The sequence below is a fragment of the Delphinapterus leucas genome, chromosome 13 (genome assembly GCF_059928025.1).
Source record: "Delphinapterus leucas isolate spDelLeu-1000000601 "Yukka" chromosome 13, BTC_Dleu_Yukka2, whole genome shotgun sequence".
Taxonomy (NCBI): Eukaryota; Metazoa; Chordata; class Mammalia; order Artiodactyla; family Monodontidae; genus Delphinapterus; species Delphinapterus leucas.
Genome location: NC_143141.1, coordinates 60,306,155 through 60,320,093, shown reverse-complemented (window position 1 = coordinate 60,320,093; position 13,939 = coordinate 60,306,155). Strand labels below are relative to the sequence as shown.

The 13,939-nt window shown below is 43.6% G+C and overlaps 1 pseudogene across 1 annotated transcript in view; it reads left to right on the top strand.

The window, feature by feature from the left end:
* The window catches only part of LOC111174837 (uncharacterized), a 37,801-nt pseudogene extending 25,518 nt beyond the window's left edge, over positions 1–12,283 (top strand). The window contains exon 4 of the transcript XR_002644572.3: positions 9,511–12,283. The product of XR_002644572.3 is annotated as an uncharacterized LOC111174837 (transcript). The remainder of the gene's footprint in view (positions 1–9,510) is intronic.
* Positions 12,284–13,939: the final 1,656 nt, after the last annotated feature.

Genomic DNA, 13,939 nt, shown 5'->3' with positions numbered 1-13,939 from the left:
ATTTGTTGTCTGTTTTGGTCGTTGTAATATCCCTTGAACCTAGATCAGTGCCTAGAACGTCCAGCAAGGGTTCACCACATTTGTACAGAATGAATGACCTCCTTAAGAGCAAGACTGAGACAGCAGAAGCAAGAAGAACTACAATCCTGCAGCCTGTGGAACAAAAACCACATTCACAGAAAGATAGACAAGATGAAAAGGCAAAGGGCTATGTACCAGATGAAGGAACAAGATAAAATGCCAGAAAAACAACTAAATGAAGTGGAGATAGGCAACCTTCCAGAAAAAGAATTCAGAATAATGATAGTGAAGATGATCCAGGACCTCGGAAAAAGAATGGAGGCAAAGATCAAGAAGATGCAAGAAATGTTTAACAAAGACCTAGAAGAATTAAAGAACAAACAAACAGAGATGAACAACACAATAACTAAAATGAAAACTACGCTAAAAGGAATCAATAGCAGAATAACTGAGGCAGAAGAACGGATAAGTGGCCTGGAAGACAGAATGGTGGAATTCACTGCTGCGGAACAGAATAAAGAAAAAAGAATGAAAAGAAATGAAGACAGCCTAAGAGACCTCTGGGACAACATTAAATGCAACAACATTCTCATTATAGGGGTCCCAGAAGGAGAAGAGAGAGAGAAAGGACCAGACAAAATATTTGAAGAGATTATGGTCAAAAACTTCCCTAACATGGGAAAGGAAATAGCCACCCAAGTGCAGGAAGCGCAGAGAGTCCCATACAGGATAAACCCAAGGAGAAACACGCTGAGATGCATAGTAATCAAATTGGCAAAAATTAAAGACAAAGAAAACTTATTGAAAGCAGCAAGGGAAAAATGACAAATAACATACAAGGGAACTCCCATAAGGTTAACAGCTGATTTCTCAGCAGAAACTCTACAAGCCAGAAGGGAGTGGCACGATATACTTAAAGTGATGAAAGGGAAGAACCTACAACCAAGATTATTCTACCCAGCAAGGATCTCATTCAGATTCAATGGAGAAATCAAAACCTTTACAGACAAGCAAAAGCTAAGAGAATTCAGCACCACCAAACCAGCTCTACAACAAATGCTAAAGGAACTTCTCTAAGTGGGAAACACAAGAGAAGAAAAGGACCTACAAAAACAAACCCCCCAAAATTAAGAAAATGGGAACATACATAAGGATAATTACCTTAAAGGTGAATGGATTAAATGTTCCAACCAAAAGACACAGGCTTGCTGAATGGATACAAAAACAAGACCCATATATATGCTGTCTTCAAGAGACCCACTTCAGACCTAGGGACACATACAGACTGAAAGTGAGGGGATGGAAAAGATATTCCATGCAAATGGAAATCAAAAGAAAGCTGGAGTAGCAATACTCATATCAGATAAAATAGACTTTAAAATAAAGAATGTTACAAGAGACAGGGAAAGACACTACATAATGATCAAGGGATCAATCCAATACGAAGATATAACAGTTATAAATATATATGCACCCAACATAGGAGCACCTCAATACATAAGGCAACTGCTAACAGCTCTAAAAGAGGAAATCGACAGTAACACAATAATAGTGGGGGACTTTAACACCTCACTTACACCAATGGACAGATCATCATCCAAACAGAAAATTAATAAGGAAACACAAGCTTTAAATGACACAATAGACCAGATAGATTTAATTGATATTTATAGGACATTCCATCCAAAAACAGCAGATTACACTTTCTTCTCAAGTGCGCACAGAACATTCTCCAGGATAGATCACATCTTGGGTCACAAATCAAGCCTCAGTAAACTTAAGAAAACTGAAATCATATCAAGCATCCTTTCTGACCTCAATGCTATGAGATTAGAAATCAATTACAGGGAAAAAAACGTAAAAAACACAAACACATGGAGGCTAAACAATACATTACTAAATAACCAAGAGATCACTAAAGAAGTCAAAGAGGAAGTCAGAAAATACCTAGAGACAAATGACAATGAAAACATGACGATCCAAAGCCTATGGGATGCAGCAAAAGCAGTTCTAAGAGGGAAGTTTATAGCTATACAAGCCTACCTCAAGAAACAAGAAAAATCTCAAATAAACAATCTAACGTTACACCTAAAGGAACTAGAGAAACAAGAACAAGCAAAACCCAAAGTTAGCAGAAGGAAAGAAATCATAAAGATTAGAGCAGAAATAAATGAAATAGAAACAAAGAAAACAATAACAAAGATCAAAACTAAAAGCTGGTTCTTTGAGAATATTAACAAAATTGATAAATCATTAACCAGACTCATCAAGAAAAAGAAGGAGAGGACTAAAATCAATAAAATTAGAAATGAAAAAGGAGAAGTTACAACAGACACTGCAGAAATACAAAGCCTCCTAAGATACTACTACAAGCAACTCTATGCCAATAAAATGGACAACCTGGAAGAAATGGACAAATTCTTAGAAAGGTATAACCTTCCAAGACTAAACCAGGAAGAAATAGAAAATATGAACAGACCAATCACAAGTAATGGAATTAAAACTGTGATTAAAACTCTTCCAACAGGGTTTCCCTGGTGGCGCCGTGGTTGAGAGTCCACCTGCCGATGCAGGGGACACGGGTTCGTGCCCCGGTCCAGGAAGATCCCACATGCCGCGGAGCGGCTGGGCCCGTGAGCCATGGCCGCTGAGCCTGAGCGTCCGGAGCCTGTGCTCCGCAACGGGAGAGCCTGTGCTCTCACAACAGTGAGAGGCCCGCGTACCGCAAAAAAAAAAACAAAAAACAAAAATCTTCCAACAAACAGAAGTCCAGGACCAGATGGCTTCACAGGTGAATTCTATGAAATACTTAGAGAAGAGCTAACACCCATCCTTCTCAAACTGTTCCAAAAAATTGCAGAGGAAGGAGAACTCCCAAACTCATTCTATGAGGCCACCATCACCCTGATACCAAAACCACACAAAGATACTACAAAAAAAGAAAATTACAGACAAATATCACTGATGAATACAGATGCAAAAATCCTCAACAAAATACTAGCAAACAGAATCCAACAACACATTAAAAGGATCATACACCATGATCAAGTGGGATTTATCCCAGAGATGCAAGGATTCTTCAGTATATGCAATCAATCAATGTGATACACCATATTAACCAAATGAAGAAGAAAAACCATATGATCATCTCAATAGAGGCAGAAAAAGCTTTTGACAAAATTAAACACCAATTTATGATAAAAACTCTCCAGAAAGTGGGCATAGAGGGAACCTACCTCAACATAATAAAGGCCATATACAACAAACCCACAGCAAACATCATTCTCAATGGTGAAAAACTGAAAGCATTTCCTCTAAGATCAGGAACAAGACAAGGATGTCCACTCTCACCACTGTTACTCAACATAGTTTTGGAAGTCCTAGCCACAGCAATCAGAGAAGAAAAAGAAATAAAAGGAATACAAATTGGAAAAGAAGAAGTAAAACTGTCACTGTTTGCAGATGACATGATACTATACATGGAGAATCCTAAAGATGCCACCAGAAAACTACTAGAGCTAATCAATGAGTTTGGTAAAGTTGCAGGATACAACATTAATGCACAGAAATCTCTTGCATTCCTATACACTAATGATGAAAAGTCTGAAAGAGAAGGAAACACTCCCATTTACCATTGCAACAAAAAGAATAAAATACCTAGGAATAAACTTACCTAGGGAGACAAAAGACCTGTAATGCAGAAAACTATATGACACTGATGAAAGAAATTAAAGATGATACCAATAGATGGAGAGATATACCATGTTCTTGGACTGGAAGAATCGATATTGTGAAAATGACTATACTACCCAAAGCAATCTACAGATTCAATGCAATCCCTATCAAATTACCAATGGCATTTTTTACGGAACTAGAACAAAAAATCTTAAAATTTGTATGGAGACACACAAGACCCCGAATAGCCAAAGCAGTCTTGAGGGTAAAAAACGGAGTTGGAGGAATGAGACACCCTGACTTCAGACTATACTACAAAGCTGCAGTAATCAAGACAATATGGTACTGACACAAAAACAGAAATATAGATCAATGGAACAGGATAGAAAGCCCAGAGATAAACCCACGCACCTATGGTCAACTAATCTATGACAAAGGAGGTGAGGCTATACAATGGAGGAAAGATAGTCTCTTCAATAAGTGGTGCTGGGAAAACTGGACAACTACATGTAAAAGAATGAAATTAGAACACTCCCTAACACCATACACAAAAATAAACTCAAAATGGATTAGAGACCTAAATGTAAGACCAGGCACTATAAAACTCTTAGAGGAAAACATGGAAAGAACACTCTTTGACATAAACCACAGCAAGATATTTTTTGATCCACTTCCTAGAGTAATGGAAATAAAAACAAAAATAAACAAATGGGACCTAATGAAACTTAAAAGCTTTTGCACAGCAAAGGAAACCATAAACAAGACAAAAAGACAACCCTCAGAATGGGAGAAAATATTTGCAAAGGAATCATTGGACAAAGGATTAATCTCCAAAATATAACAAACAGCTCATGCAGCTCAATATTAAAAAAACAAACAACCCAATCCAAAAATGGGCAGAAGACCTAAATAGACATTTCTCCAAAGAAGATATACAGATTGCTGGGGGTGGGGGTGTGTGTTGGGATGAATTGGGAGATTGGGATTGACGTGTGTACACTGATGTGTGTAAAATGGATGACTAATAAGAAAATAAATAAATAAACATTAAATTTTTTTTTAATTTTTAAGTGGAAAAAAAAAGAGCAAAACCTTGTCCTCTTCTCCTACCACATCCGACTGATAAGAGCAGGCCAACTGAAAACAGATGCTCCTTGCTGAGCAGAGGCTCTGTAAGAAATCCATGGGGAGATACAGATGAGCTTTCCAGAGCCAACACTCACCGCAAAAACCTAGCTGTTCTAGTAGGAATGTCAATTTCTTAAATCTGTATCTACTGTGACTACCTTTGAGCTTGGGACCACCAGCTCATCCTTTGTTCTTACCCTTCAGGGTCTACGTGAAGCTTCCCAACGGCCTGAGTGATAAACTTTCAGGCACGTATGCTTTAATAATAATACATCCCTCTCAGAGCTACACCACTGAAAGGTGTTCCTTCAACAACAGAAAAATTTATTGCTTTCTTCCCCCACAGAAAAACCACAAAAATATTTTCTTCTTGCCTTCAGCAGTGAGTTCCAAGTTTCATTAGAGAACCGGCCAGATGCTTCCTCCTAGCTTGTATGGGAAGAAATTAAGATAAAGGGCATTTGAAACTCTACCTCTGCACACCTGCCTCATACCTTATTCCCTCATGACAGGTCTTCTTCCTGTTTTCCCGGGGTTGGGGATGTAGAGCTGTGTATGACCTGCTTCTTCCGGCAGCTGGGGCTCTGGAGCCCCCCTGCCCCCTTTCCTTCTGGTTTTAATAATAGATGGCTCTTATTGAATTGTGCACCTGCCATAAACCAGACACTGCACTTTACAAATTGTTTCAAATTCTTAACCCCCAAACTGGAAAAGGGCTGTAACCTCAGTGTCTGCTGCCTAGACAGCCCCTCTATCCATAAAAGCAGATTCTATCTTTCTGTCTCTGTCACTAAGAATCACTTTGCTCCAGTATATTTGCAGAAAGGGATGGGTCTCTCATCTCCAAAGCCAGTCCAGGCTGCTGCCTATGCCTCTGCTTTCACCTGCCCTTAAACTCCACACTCAGCTAGGGTCTCTGCTCGCTGGAGTGTGGGTCTTGGCCTGTGTTCCAGGGCTGCCATCTTCCCTGGACATGACACCGATGGTGCCTCGGGGATGTGGTAGGCAGGACAATGGCCCCCAAGAATGTCCACATTCTGGAATCTGTGAATATGTTACCTTACATGGCAAAAGGACTTTGCAGATGTGATTAAGTTAAGGACCTTGAGTTGGGGAGATTGTCCTGGAATATCTGGGTGAACACGATGTAACCACAAGGATCCTTATAAGAGAAAGAGAGTAAGAGTCAGAGAGGGAGATGTGACAATGTAAGCAGAGGTCAGAGGGATGTGAGGAAAAGGCCAAGGAATGCAGGCTGTGCTTAGAAGTTGAAAAGGGCAAGAAAACAGATTCTTGCCTGGTGCCTTCAGAAGGAAGGCAGCCCTGCAGATGCCTTGATTTTAGGTCTTCTAACCTGCAGACCAGTAAGATAATAAATTTGTGGCATTGGTGACAGTTTGTTATACCAGCCATGGGAAACTAATACAAGGGACAATGCGGGGAAGCCACATTTGCCTTTGTTGTGTTGTCACTTAATTCTACACCTCTAACATGTATGTGTAAGCCACTTCATTGAAAATTTGGGGATACGTAGAAGGGGAAAAAAATCTGAATATTAAACATGATTGTTCCCAGAGGCCAAGGGAAGAAGGAAAAAACCTTAGCAGGGTGTCTTCATAGGCATGGCCCATTTCCTATCCTTAATGACCAGCCCCAAGGCCCAACCTCTGTTTCTTCTTTTCCTCTGTGAGCCTACTTTTCTCCATGGCAAAATTCATTCATTCAATAAACGTTTACTAAATACCAACGATGTCCCAGGCACTGTTCTAGGTGCTGGGATTAAAGCACACAAAAGACAAAGAACACAAGCTATCACAATGTTTACATTTTAATGCAACCCCCCAACCCGGCCCATGAAATCCCCACTCAACAAGATCCAACCCAACCTTACCTCTTACCACAAATAGGATCATCTGTAAGGTAAAGATAATCCACAGCCATGCATTTCTCAAAGTCTGAGTTACTCAGTTAGAAATAATGCCATGTAGTTAGATGATGCCCAGAACAATCCAAGGGAGGCTTCATTTCTCCAGTTCTTGTTCTCTTCAGGGTCCCTCTGCCAGCATGTAGTCAAGATACCCCTCCTCATTCTTCCTTTGGTCTTCTGATTGCTTGTAACTCTCAGATATCTCTCTCTCTCACACACACACCTCCCCCCGCCCCACCAAAGACAAACCATTAGTCTCAGTCCAAATCCATATTAAGGAAGGGAGGGGAGAATCTTCCAACACATATTCCAATCTTCCAACATATTCTCCCCAACTAAATCTAAATGGGGGCATGCCTTATTTTTGTTATGCAAAGCATCTCCAATTCCCCTTTTCTCAGCTCCCACCTGTAGACTATGCCCAGGGCCTACCCGTGCACTAGAAATGCTGCCCATCACGGTGCCTTTCTAAACAGAAAGACCTCTACTCCTTATGTCATCCCCTGCTACGCAGAAACTCGGTAGATGTGCCTTTTTGATACATTGAGCCACATCACATTCCTACCTATGATTTCCTCCACTCACAGATTCCATTAGGATGTGAATGTGCACCCTCTGTCCCCCATCCATAGCAAGCCCTCAAGAGTTGAGACTTTCCTTCTAGTTATAGAAAGAACCCCCAAGGGAAAATACCTTCTTTTCATAACCGATACACAATCCTCTCTTCCTTCTCCTCTCCTATGGCCTTTTCCTAACGAAGGATGCACAGGCACCATCAAGCAAATACTTTTGATTAAAGCAAATTTCAGCTCTCTGGGCACTGAGAAATTTCAGAAGGAAGAAATGTTATTGGTAAAATCCAATTAAGCTTACCACCATTAGCTGTGTAATGCTCGTTGCAGAGTAATTACTGTAATAGAAATAATAATGCATTGATTATGCGTTTACTGGGTGCCAGGGACTTTACTGAATGTTTTTCTTGCCTTAGCTCATTTAGTCCTCATCAATGAGTTTAGGGTGATTTTTTTTTTTTTTTTCTTTTGCGGTACTTGGGCCTCTCACTGCTGTGGCCTCTCCCGTTGTGGAGCACAGGCTCTGGACGCACAGCCTCAGCGGCCATGGCTCACAGGCCCAGCTGCTCCGCGGCATGTGGGATCTTCCCGGACCGGGGCACGAACCCGTGTCCCCTGCATTGGCAGGCAGACTCTCAACCACTGCGCCACCAGGGAAGCCCCAGTTCAGGGTGATTTTTATCCACATTTTGCAGCTGAGGAATTTGAGACTGTGAGGGGTTAAGAAAATTGCTCCAAGGTCACATTGGGAATTGGTGGCCGAGCTGGAGTTCAAACAGGTTCACCTAACAGTCACTGCTGTGCTGTGCTTTAGTGACTGGACTCCTACCCAGGGTAGTACCTTCTATCTCCATTTGCATTTTTAAGTGAAAATAATAAAGGAGGAAAGGAAGGAAAGGACAGGTTTCATGAGCAAATTGGAGCACCCTGAGAATTATAGATAGGTGAAAAGAAACCTGAAGCCAGGAATAAGAAATACTTTTTAAATTACAGCTAATTGAACAATGGTAAGTTTGGAAATTTGTGGTTTAGAGTCAAGAGTGGTGTAAGGACCGGTGGCAACATTTATTTTGAAAGTGTCAAGAACTGCCACCTCCATTTAGAAGCTTTTAATAAATGAGAGTCTAAAATACTCTAAAGAGAATCCCAGCAGAGACTACAAGCCAAGAATCCTTGGCTTACAAAATAATGGGGGCTGCTTCTTCCCAAGTTACCATGCACAGAAGCAAAACTTGGCAGAATTGGAGACAAAGGATTTTGATCTTGTTCCTACCATTGCAAAACAAACCACTGGGTTACCTCTGCTGCCACTCCTTAGTACCAAGACTCTGCTAGGCACTGTTTGGAAGAGAATCCCATTTAGCTCTCTGCCCAGGGAAATCAGCCCCTCTGGAGGCAGCCCCCCAAAGACCTAAGTGCAGAATATCTTCTACCCTTATTCATTTTCTGCAGACTTCTGTTTCTTGAGGAAATCTTCCACGTGTAATTGAGCCGCTACTCTGACACCATTTTCATTGAGTAACTCATGGTGATGTCACACCAGCTAGGCACTAGGGGAAGCCCTGCTTTTATGGATTGGCTCTTAATTTAGGAATTTTTATTTTCTGACCTCCCTCCCTTTTTTGCTGGACTCCACTGCATTTGAGCAGGATGCCTGAGTGATGAAGTGTTGCCTGCTTTTGAGAAAAGGAATTTCTGCTCGTTGAGAGGCAAATGGTTGAGTGAAGGCAAGATGTGAGTCCTGTAATAGTACATCTTAATTGGAGAGTTGGCAAGAGAGGAAGGTTGTGTAGGCCTGGTGTGGGCTCCGTTGCTCCTAATGGGGTTCGTGGAGCTGAGCTGAGAAGATGGGTGGGGGACAGTGGGCCTCACAACCACCCCCTGCTGCCACTGTCCTGTGTAGCTGGGGAGCCAACCGCCTCCCCCCTGGCACCTGGGCAACCACATCTAACCCACATCCCACCTTCCTCCCTCGCCTCTCTGCTGCTCTGTGCAGCGAGCCGGCAGAGGCAAGCTTGGCAAGCCTCGCCTGTAAAAGCCTAATCCAAACAGCATGTCCGCTGAGCTCAGCGGGGTGACTCATGTGCAGTGATGTGTGAGGCCAACAAGTGGAGATTAGGATCTGGCCCGCCCGCCAGCCTACCCTGCACTTCCTTTGATCAACTCTGATGGTTTTTAATTCTGCAGAAGCAGCTTCCTGCCAGCGGCAAGTACCTCTTGGTGGAGGTTGGAGCCATGTCGATGCTGTCCTACTTGTCGAGGCCGGCGTGTGCTGACGGCACAGGGACTGACACTCTGGGCTCACAGCCCACATGGAGCCAAGGGGGGAGGCTCTTTCGCTGAGGAGCCCATGGTGACATCAGAAGCTTGCTCCTCAGCTAACACCAGGAAGGCCACGCGTGTGAGCAGCCCGGCTTCTGAACCTGATCCTGGCGTTGGTTAGACTCACCGGATAATAAAGAAAAATGGGACTCTCTCTAGGGGATTCTTTTTTTTTTTTTTGGTAAGCTGGGGCATCTCTAAGGACAGTGTTTGGCACAAAATGAAACACTCTCTGGGCTTTTCAGAAGTGCTTTTTCACATCTGTTTTGCTCTAAATGGAACGCATTCGAAGTATATTACTTTCTTGAACATTTTTTCCCCTGCTCGAGTGGAATGTGTCTGCCTCTTGATTCTTCCAAATCCCCTCGATGACCAGTGCCAGGCAGAGCCCCTGAAATCAGGTCTCATTCTCTCTCTTCCCCTCTCGACCTTTATCTTGCTCTCTCCTTTCTCTCGCTTTTCTCAGGAAGTGGAGGAGTGATTCTCAACCTCGGCTGTAAATTAGGGAGACCCTGGGTAGGGGTGGGGGAGGTTAGGGCTTTAAAAAATCCCCAATGCCAGGCTCCATCCCAGAATAATTCACTCAGAGCCTCTGAGGGTAGGACTAGACACCAACAGTGTTTAAAGCTCCCTATTGTGCAGGCAAAATTGAGACTCATTGGAATTTAGGGTCACATAGCATAAGCTATTAGCCCTAGGAATGCTTCCTGTTTCCGTCTGTCCTCCCCACCACCGTTCAATCTGAGAGACTTCCGGAGACTGGTGTGTACTTTAACCAGGTTAATGGAAGGTGCTACCTAGATGGGGTAAGTGGCCTACCTATTAGGAAGAATCTGTTCATCTGATTAAAAGTATTTACCATCGAACTGAGACTTATCCCACAGAGATGGAACACCAGGAACTGAAATACAGAACAGACAGATCTTGCAGGGAAGAAGTAGGGGATGGCTCAGCACACACCACAGTGACCAGCCCAAGGGAATTTCTGGGAGACGGGTTTGTAGGTGGTGGTGATGGGCTGTGGGTAGGGCTTCCAGATAAAAGAAAGGCCACTAGTTAAATTTGAATTTTTTGATAAACAACGAGTAGTGCAATATTGGGGACATACTTAACACTAAAAAATTATTCATTGTTTATTTAAAATTCAAATTTAATTGGGTGTTCTATATTTTTTTTTGCTAAATCTGGAAATCCTAGTTGTGGATGGCAGACCAGAGAGGAGAATCTTGGGTATTTGAGGGAGTGGTAGGTCTCACCTGGGTGGTTACTGCCCTCCAAGGGGCGTTGGGGAAAATGTGTAGGAATTTGGGGCTGTCCCAATGACTGGGGATTGCTATGAGCATCTAGTGGGTGTGAACCAGGATGCTAAAGATACTGCAGTATGTAGAATAGTTCCAATGAAGATCCTAAAAGGCAGGACACTGAGAAACATAATGGAAAATGTCTTTAACTGAGTTTTCAGAAGATACCAAAAATGTGGGTGGTTTGTTGTTTTTTTCTATTTCTTATGTTTACTTTGTAAGAAATTTGGGACTCTAGTGTTGGACTTTGGCTCAGTGAAGGCATTTTTATAAAGAGTTAAGCCAATATATGCGATTTTTTTTTCTAATGATCTGATTAATAAGGGGGAACTCAGACGTTTTCAGCGGCCCAGAAACGTCTTTTATAAAGGCTTCATGCGTGGCTTCATGCGTGGCTCCCTCAGGAGCTCTAACAGCCTTAAGGAAAAGGTGGGGATGCTGTAAGAATCTAGGTTTGTGGTGAGAGGTAGAGGAAGCATGGCTGGAAAAAGCTACATTCCACTGCCCACCCAACCTTCCTCTCCCCAGGCTAGAAGCAGATGGTTGGAAGTACCCACCCTACCCAGGAGGCACTTCCCAGCCACATCCCCAGGAAAGCGATAAAGGAAAACAGTGTGTCACCAAGGGCCCACCCCAGGGGCCTGAGAATGGCTTGAGGGACTGCCTGACCCCGTATATCATCCTTCAATAAGGGCTACACTTTGGGGTTAGTTTGCCTCTCTCCTAAAGGCAGGGAACAAATAATCAGATGACTCGAAAAAGAGTTTCCTTTTTTGGTTTTATTTGGGGTTTTTTGTTTTTAAACCAACTTGCTAAATGCGTGGTGGGCTAAAACAAACAAACGGAAAATAAGCCACAGATTAACCCCCGCACCCCGGGCTGGGCAACATCAGTAAGAGGAAACTGTGGCCTGGGGCTCTGAGGGGCTGCTGAAGAGCACACGTGTCCCCTCTCCCTAGCCACCCACCCCCATCTCGGACGCCAGCCCTTGTGCTTGGCGGCTAGCAGTGACAAAACCAAGATGAATCACCACATGTCAGGATCCATAAATTCTCAACAGTCTAAGCAGCAGGTCTGAGATGAGAGATCAAGGCCAAAAGTAAATATCTTTGACACATGCTTTTGTTTTCAGATGGCGGCAGCTTGGATTTCCTTCCTGTGGCTGAGAAAAGGATGGCTGCAGTAGGCGGAGCCGATCTAGGTGCGCGTGGAGAGGCAGCTAGAGCGGGAGGGAGGGACTGCTCTTCTCACTCCCAGGGAGCCTCTCCACCGCTCCCTCTCCCCTTCTCACTGAGGCTGGAGGGAGGGGGCAGCCAGGGAGAAGTGTTTCCCTTCTTCTCTTAGGGGAATTCAATCTGGTTGTGCTGGCCTTGCTTGCCTAGGGGGCTTGCTTCTAGGTCAGTGGGTACTGGCCTTAGTGCTGGAATGTGTATACTGAACTCATTTCTAATCCTCTGGCAGGCCAGTGTTGACTCAGGCTCTCCCCTTCACATGGGATTCTAGGAAGGGAGGGAGCTTAGGATCATTTTTGGCTACTCAGCCTCTGAACGCCCTTCCCATGTTTGGGACATTTATCACTTCGTGAATCTCAGTGCCCTAAGAAAGAGCTTTCTATTCTTCTAGAAGTCTCTACAAGAGACTAGTCTCCTTTGCAGCTAGGACACGGACACACAACCAAGACTTGGTCAATCAGCTGCACTTGCTCCAGATCGTATCAGAAGTTACCGGCACCAAAAAGCAGGGACATTGGAGAATCCTCTCTGGGGGAGGCTGCAGGGCAAAAAAAATATCCAGGCTCCCTGTGCCCATGGTGGTATCTAGTGTCCAGGGCTGAAGATGGCGGCAGTGCAAGCGGAGGTGCAGCCCTAGGCAGTGGCTGCAGGGGTACCCTCCTCTCACCTTTTCTAGGCTGTGACTGTACCTGCGGCCTTGGATAGGATCTTAAGTTCCCAGTTCTTGTGTGTTCTGAGCCTGTTTTCCAAGCTTCTCAGTGATGATGAGTTACTCCGTAGCTTTTCAACAAATTCCTTTTCTGCTTAAATCAGTTTCTGTTGCTTGCAGCTGAGAACCCTGACTCTGTCCAGCTACAGCTGGTTTCAGTCAATCGTCTGCAGATGCTCTTTTTTTTTTTTCCTTCACTGCCTGCATTCTTCAAGCCTCTGTCCTCCTGGCAACTGCACAAGAAACCCAGAAAAGGAGGAATGAGCAGAGGGTTTGACCACGGCTGGGAAGTGAGCCAAGAGAACTCCGAAGTACTTGAATATTAGATCCTTTACTTTGTTAGGTGGGGTAGATGCGGGATTAATGAGACAGAAGGCTGTGGGCTGTTCAGCTTATTTTGTTTTTTTCATCTCTAACTTGGTTATACAGTGATTCCCTGTGACACTTACAGATCTCATGAGGGCATGGGTCAAGTCACCTTGTTTTCCCTAGCATGCAGGTCATACAGGATACTCAGTAAATAGTAGTAAAAAGTGACAATGGAAGTTTGAGAAAGAGATTTCAGGAAAAAGAAGCTACATATATCCTTCATGTCTCTTTAAAAAAAGAACTGTCTCAACTATGTGGGAGCTGAAGATTAAGGCTGGTGAGTAGAGCTAACACTGCAGACATTTAGTGGTGCTGATTGAAGAGCAAGAACCTGTAGCTTTAGCCATCAGACTGTCAGAGAGGGAGACAACACACTCCTAGGCAGGCGGAGCCTAACTTGGATCTAGCCCAGGCAGAATGCTGGTCCATTCCTTCTTGGAAGGGGACCCCAAGAGCTCCTGCAAGTTCAACTGAGATGGCTCTCCAAAAAGCATTTTGAATCAATTTCAAATGTGTTGACAGTACTTGGTTGAAACCGCAGAAGAAGGTTGAGGGTGGGTGGAGCTAGTTTGAATCTAGAAAACCTAGGGCAGGTTTCCCCATCAGCTACCTTAACCATAAAAGAACCTCAGTATATCTATGGTAGCCTGGTTTTGAGTAACACTCATATTCAGATTTGAGTA